General features: G+C 45.9%; 1 pseudogene across 1 annotated transcript in view; it reads right to left on the bottom strand.

The window, feature by feature from the left end:
- LOC147118861 (uncharacterized) overlaps positions 1-7,141 on the bottom strand; it is a 46,213-nt pseudogene extending 39,072 nt beyond the window's left edge. The window contains exon 1 of the transcript XR_015077870.1: positions 7,055-7,141. The product of XR_015077870.1 is annotated as an uncharacterized LOC147118861 (transcript). The remainder of the gene's footprint in view (positions 1-7,054) is intronic.
- Positions 7,142-7,538: the final 397 nt, after the last annotated feature.

Here is a 7,538-nt window from a genome sequence, read left to right on the forward strand (position 1 = left end):
TCTTTTAGACAACCATGTTGTAGCTTCACAAACAAGCGAAGGCCGCCTTGTTACTCAATTCTTATGTATGTTATCTTGTATACGTGCTGCCTTGCCTGGCTGAACAGACATCCTCCCCAATCTTCCCACGAGCCTCTCAGTCAATTAATCATGTTTTTAGAGCTTAGCTGGATAAGTACAATAAATACAGACCTATATACCGTTTAACTCAGGGTATGAATTAATTCACTACCTCCACCCTGTACACTGGTGCTACATTATACATATTCTAACATAAACTAAAGTATGATATTAATTTGGTTAGTGCTGTCCCCCCTTGTGGCCCATTGGTCACCTTGACCCAATATGGCCAATATGCTACAGTTTAAGATTGTTTGCTATGAGTTCCCGTCGCCCTGGTGGTACCAGCCCAGGGTGTCTAGTGCTCATACTTCCACAATCCTAAACACAGTTTTCATCATAATTCCTCTCACACCCTACCCCTTGTTTGTTAATGGTTAGCAACAGTCTTTCTTTCTCTCCTTCTTTATTTGTTTGGTTACGGCTTGTGCAAGGGTTTGGTTCTTCCGCCACCGGCAATATCCACAAAGTAATAACAAAAGGATCATTAATACGGCGCCTTGCACAACTACCAACACGTGTGATATGATCCTTATCCAGGGGAGTATATTGACATTTAGCCCCCAGTTCCAGATCTTATTGTACCAAGGAGTTTCTGCTAATGTTGTACTAATGTCTTTTTGTTGTTTCTTTGAGTCTTCTTCTATTTTATGATAATGTACTTAAAATTTCCTTCATTTTCTGCTGTAATTTCTTCCAAGCTTTCTCTTCCTCTAACTTAGGAATTGCCTTGGGCTCCGGTATGACATAAGTTTCAACCTCTTTATTAAGTCCCATATTATGAAGTGACCAGGTTTTCTCTTCCTGTGGTCTTGGTGGGTGTATATATTGGTGCCCTATCTGTGTAGATATCTTTGGATAAAAACAAAAGTTTGGTTGGGGAATGGGACAAGTCAGATCTTGATATTCATATTTCTGTTCAGTTGTGGTGACACAAAATGTCCCGTTGTTCCTCGGTGCTACCCTTGTCCGGTGTATTCCCCTTGGGTGTACCTCAAGGGTGCAATTGGTGGATTTTGTAAATCCACACTCGGCTGTGTCTCCCTCGGTGGGGGGGGGGTGTGCACACCCATGTCCTTCCCTTGTGGTGGCACCCGTCCATTGCCACCCCCCTTAAGATTCCATTCTTCTGTTTATTATCTTCATCCCTTTCCCAAAGTGCCTTGGTGGGGACATCGTGATATTTAACCCAGCTCTCCCTTTGTACCTCTCCTATATTAATCACATCGTATAGGGGCTGTCCCTCTCCTGGGAGTTGCGGGATGGCCAGTACAAAGCCACTCACCTTAGTCCATGGGGTCAGACAATCGCCTGCCCGGTATACTTGTCCCATTTTACACCCCGTACATAGGCTTTTATTTGTGTCAATCCAAGGTTCCAGATCCTCATTAGTAATCCAATCAGGGATTTGTCCATTATCTATTTGCCTCATGTTATGTTGAGCATTTGACAATAGCCATGAGCCATACATGGCACATACTAATTCCTTATGAGTTTGGCGAGAAGCATTTTTAAGTCAATCAATAATTGTATTGATTGTTTCTGTATGGGGGGCTACTATCTCTTCCAGTCCCAACAATTGCATTATTGTTTGTTTTCCTGCCAGTGCCAATTGCTGGCTATTTCCAGTGGCTTGTTTTAGTAACTTCTCTATCTTTGCTTGTAGTTCTTCTTCTCCTTCGTTTACTCCTTCTGTGTCCAGGCTATTAACTGTTGCTAACCCAGCCGCCTACCCTGCTCCGGCCATTTCCAATACTCCCCGTTTCTTACATCTTTGTAAGATAGATTTTCCCTGTGGACCCTCTAATTGTTTTACCCACAGGGAGTCCCATAATTGTTTTGTATGATTGTTACACATCGCGGGCATTTCAAAAGTACTCCTATTAACAGCGAGCTCACTAACTCTGTGTTACACTGAGATACACCTCACTCTGTGTTACACTGAGATACATCTCACTCTGTGTTACACTGAGATACATCTCACCCTGTGTTACACTGAGGTACACCTCACCCTGTGTTACACTGAGATACACCTCACCCTGTGTTACAATGAGATACACCTCACTCTGTGTTACACTGAGATACATCTCACCCTGTGTTACACTGAGGTACACCTCACCCTGTGTTACACTGAGATACACCTCACCCTGTGTTACACTGAGATACATCTCACCCTGTGTTACACTGAGGTACACCTCACCCTGTGTTACACTGAGATACACCTCACTCTGTGTTACACTGAGATACATCTCACCCTGTGTTACACTGAGGTACACCTCACCCTGTGTTACACTGAGATACACCTCACCCTGTGTTACACTGAGATACACCTCATTCTGTGTTACACTGAGATACACCTCACCCTGTGTTACACTGAGATACACCTCACTCTGTGTTACACTGAGATACACCTCACCCTGTGTTACACTGAGATACACCTCAGCCTGTGTTACATTGAGATACACCTCACTCTGTGTTACACTGAGATACACCTCACCCTGTGTTACACTGAGATACACCTCACTCTGTGTTACACTGAGATACACCTCATTCTGTGTTACACTGAGATACACCTCACCCTGTGTTACACTGAGATACACCTCACTCTGTGTTACACTGAGATACACCTCACCCTGTGTTACAATGAGATACACCTCACTCTGTGTTACACTGAGATACATCTCACCCTGTGTTACACTGAGGTACACCTCACCCTGTGTTACACTGAGATACACCTCACCCTGTGTTACACTGAGATACACCTCATCCTGTGTTACACTGAGATACACCTCACCCTGTGTTACACTGAGATACACCTCACTCTGTGTTACACTGAGATACACCTCACCCTGTGTTACACTGAGATACACCTCACCCTGTGTTACACTGAGATACACCTCACTCTGTGTTACACTGAGATACACCTCACCCTGTGTTACACTGAGATACACCTCACTCTGTGTTACACTGAGATACACCTCACCCTGTGTTACACTGAGATACACCTCACCCTGTGTTACACTGAGGTACACCTCACCCTGTGTTACACTGAGATACACCTCACCCTGTGTTACACTGAGATACACCTCACCCTGTGTTACACTGAGATACACCTCACCCTGTGTTACACTGAGATACACCTCACCCTGTGTTACACTGAGATACACCTCACTCTGTGTTACACTGAGATACACCTCACTCTGTGTTACACTGAGATACACCTCACCCTGTGTTACACTGAGATACACCTCACCCTGTGTTACACTGAGATACACCTCACCCTGTGTTACACTGAGATACACCTCACCCTGTGTTACACTGAGATACACCTCACCCTGTGTTACACTGAGATACACCTCACCCTGTGTTACACTGAGATACACCTCACCCTGTGTTACACTGAGATACACCTCATTCTGTGTTACACTGAGATACACCTCACTCTGTGTTACACTGAGATACACCTCACCCTGTGTTACACTGAGATACACCTCATTCTGTGTTACACTGAGATACACCTCACCCTGTGTTACACTGAGATACACCTCACCCTGTGTTACACTGAGATACACCTCACCCTGTGTTACACTGAGATACACCTCATTCTGTGTTACACTGAGATACACCTCACCCTGTGTTACACTGAGATACACCTCACCCTGTGTTACACTGAGATACACCTCACCCTGTGTTACACTGAGATACACCTCACCCTGTGTTACACTGAGATACACCTCACCCTGTGTTACACTGAGATACACCTCACCCTGTGTTACACTGAGATACACCTCACCCTGTGTTACACTGAGGTACACCTCACCCTGTGTTACACTGAGATACACCTCACCCTGTGTTACACTGAGATACACCTCACCCTGTGTTACACTGAGATACACCTCACCCTGTGTTACACTGAGATACACCTCACCCTGTGTTACACTGAGATACACCTCACCCTGTGTTACACTGAGATACACCTCACCCTGTGTTACACTGAGATACACCTCACCCTGTGTTACACTGAGATACACCTCACCCTGTGTTACACTGAGATACACCTCACCCTGTGTTACACTGAGATACACCTCACCCTGTGTTACACTGAGATACACCTCACCCTGTGTTACACTGAGATACACCTCACCCTGTGTTACACTGAGATACACCTCACCCTGTGTTACACTGAGATACACCTCACCCTGTGTTACACTGAGATACACCTCACCCTGTGTTACACTGAGATACACCTCACCCTGTGTTACACTGAGATACACCTCACCCTGTGTTACACTGAGATACACCTCACCCTGTGTTACACTGAGATACACCTCACCCTGTGTTACACTGAGATACACCTCACCCTGTGTTACACTGAGATACACCTCACCCTGTGTTTCTTGTTATTAAACCCCCTCCTGCTCCTTTCTCCATTGACGGGCACGTTAGTGGGTTGTGGATGGTGGCGGGATGGTTGTTGTACTTGTTATGTCTTCCACACAGAAGGTGCCATTTAAACACGCGCCCCATTGTCCGGGGATCATCTTAACCACACACTCCAGTGGTAGCCTGCGTGATCCATCACCGTATCTGATCCCCCTACCACTCTCATCGTATGTACAGATTTCGTTACTACATACTGTAAATTCTGCTGGACAGCACCTCTCTCCCTCTTTATTCCCAACAGACTCAGGGCGTATACTTAACCATAAAATCCCGAGTTGCTCGCGTCTCCCACTAGACTCAGTGCTTATACTTAGCCATATAATCCCGATGAGAGCGCGAACGATGCTCCACTTCATCTTTCTACGAGTTTATTGTTCCTGTAAAGATAGATAAAGGGGCCAGTCATCACCAGCCGGTTAGAATTATTCTATTCTTATTTGTTCTATCAATTCAAGATGTTGTACATCTTGTTCGTTTCTTGGTCTGTGGCTCTGTTTCCAGATATACTTGAAGATGCAGACCACGGTGTATAATATTAACATCACGCACAGCCCTATCATTGATATATGTAGAAACTCCCCTTCCCATTCTTTATACCTTCGAGCATACTCCTCACTCTCCTCAAAAGGCACCATCTCTGGCTTACTCATTGTCCTTGTTATATATCTTTAACTGAGTCCAGTGCTTCCACCTTCCTTTACCCGTTCCGGACTCATCTATACAAGCGCATGTGTCACTGTTCATCAATACCTCGTATGGTCCTGACCATCTGGGTGCTAGCCCTGGTTTAGCTGGTATTATTTTTGCCATCACCTTACTACCTATTGCTGGGACCTCCTTCTGGTCATCCCGTGTATCCTGTTCTAGATCCCGTATAACCTGTTGGTCTTTGGCCTCATGTCTGAGAACGTGTAATTGTGTACACAATTGTTTAATAAATCTCCTAGTTCTATCCTTCAGGGGCCCGACATCCTCACCCCCGGTAGTGACTCCTTCCGGCAGTGTCATTGCTCGTCCGGTCATTAGTTCGAAAGGTGTCGGCCCCGTAGTTCTATTCGGAGTCGCTCTAAGTCTCATCAGTATACTCGGGAGTAACTCTGCCCATCCCTTCCCTGTGTCTTCTATTGCTTTAGCTCAGGATAATTTCAAAGTCCGGTTCATCCTTTCCACCATCCCTGAACTCTGAGGGTGGTATGGTATGTGGAACCTTTGTCTGATACCTAATAATGTGCATGTTTCCTTTATAACCTTCCCTGTAAAGTGTGTTCCCTGGTCTGAATCAATCTGCAGCGGGACCCCCCATCGTGGTACAACCTCCTCTGCCATTATTCGTGCTACTGTTGTTGCCGTACAATCTCTAGTGGCGAATGCTTCAACCCATCTAGTAAATTGATCTATTATTACCAAACAGTACATTCTTCCCTTTGATTTCGGTAGAGGTCCAGTAAAGTCTATCTGCAACTTCTCCCATGGGCCTCTTGGTCTCGGCTGATGTCCCCACTTTACCTTGACAGGTTTCCCTATGTTATACTGCGCACATATGGGGCAGCGTCTACAGAATCTGTCCACAGCTTGTTTCATTCCGGGTCACCACCAGCATCGCTGGAGGTTGTTCAACATATTGGATATACCTGTGTGTTGTCTACCATGGTACATTTTCATTAATTCTTGTTGTATACAGCTTGGTGTACATATTTGCTGCTCTTTCCTCCATATTCCTCCCGCCCTTTCTCTTGCACCCCTTCATTCCTATAGCTGCTTCTCCTCCTGGGAGACTTCCTTATGTAATTTGGATATGTCTCTATCCTCTGGTAATGCAGTTATAGCAGCTATGTCTATCTGCGTTTCTGGTTGTATTTTGATCTTGTTTACCGCTGCAGTCTGTTGCTCTACCACCTTTCTGGCTGCACGATCCGCGGCTCTATTTCCTTTTTCTGTGGGGGAATTCCCTCGCTGATGGGCTTTTACCTTTATTACCGCTGTTTCAGTGGGTAACCCTGAGGCAGCTATCAATTTCTTTACTAAGTCCTCATGCTGTATGGGTTTGCCCCCTGAGGCGATGTACCCCCTTCTACTCCAGGCTGCCATATAATCATGTACTATGCCAAAAGCATAGCGGCTATCGGTATAGATATTCACCTGTTTTCCTTCTGCCAATTTTAATGCCTCTGTCAATGCTGTTAACTCGGCAACCATTGCTGAACTATCCCCTGGTAATCTTCCTTCCCTCTGGACGGTGCCGTCTCCCGTCACCACAGCCCAACCTGTGCTGAACTACCCCCGGGTAATCTTCCTTCCCTCTGGACGGTGCCGTCTCCCATCACCACAGCCCAACCTGTGCTGAACTACCCCCTGGTAATCTTCCTTCCCTCTGGACGGTGCCGTCTCCCGTCACCACAGCCCAACCTGTTCATGGTGTTCCGTTAATATATTTACGGGACCCGTCCACATATAGCTCTAGGTCTGCCTCTGTCAAAGGTAATTCCCTGACCTTGTCTACATGCTCTAATTCCTCTTCACTGGTGCAACAGTGTTCCTCTCCTTCCATTCCCATCATAGCTGCGGGGTTCTGGCTCATGTCTCTAACTATCTGTATAGATTTATCTTTAGGCAACAGGACAGCCTCCCAAGCAGCCTTCCGGCCATTTGAGACGGTTTTTAATCATCTGGTGTTTAACAATTCCACTAAGGTGTGTTGTGTATGTAACACTATCTCCCCCGTCATTACTACAGCTTCACTCACTTTGACTGCCCACCGTGCACAATCAATCGCGGCGACACATCTTGGCATACCGGCCCCTATTGGGGATCTTCGTGTCGAATAGTAGGCTACGGGTCTCATGTAATCCCCATGCTTTTGTGCTACAACTGCACTATAATGTCCCCCGTGATTGTGACAGGAGATATGATATGGCCTCCCCATATCGGGTAATCCCAAGGCTGGTGCGGCAGTCAGTGCTTGTTTTAATTTAGTG

Source organism: Somniosus microcephalus, chromosome 4 (assembly GCF_052327205.1).
Source record: "Somniosus microcephalus isolate GS21.2 chromosome 4, FLI_Smic_1.0, whole genome shotgun sequence".
Lineage (NCBI taxonomy): Eukaryota > Metazoa > Chordata > Chondrichthyes > Squaliformes > Somniosidae > Somniosus > Somniosus microcephalus.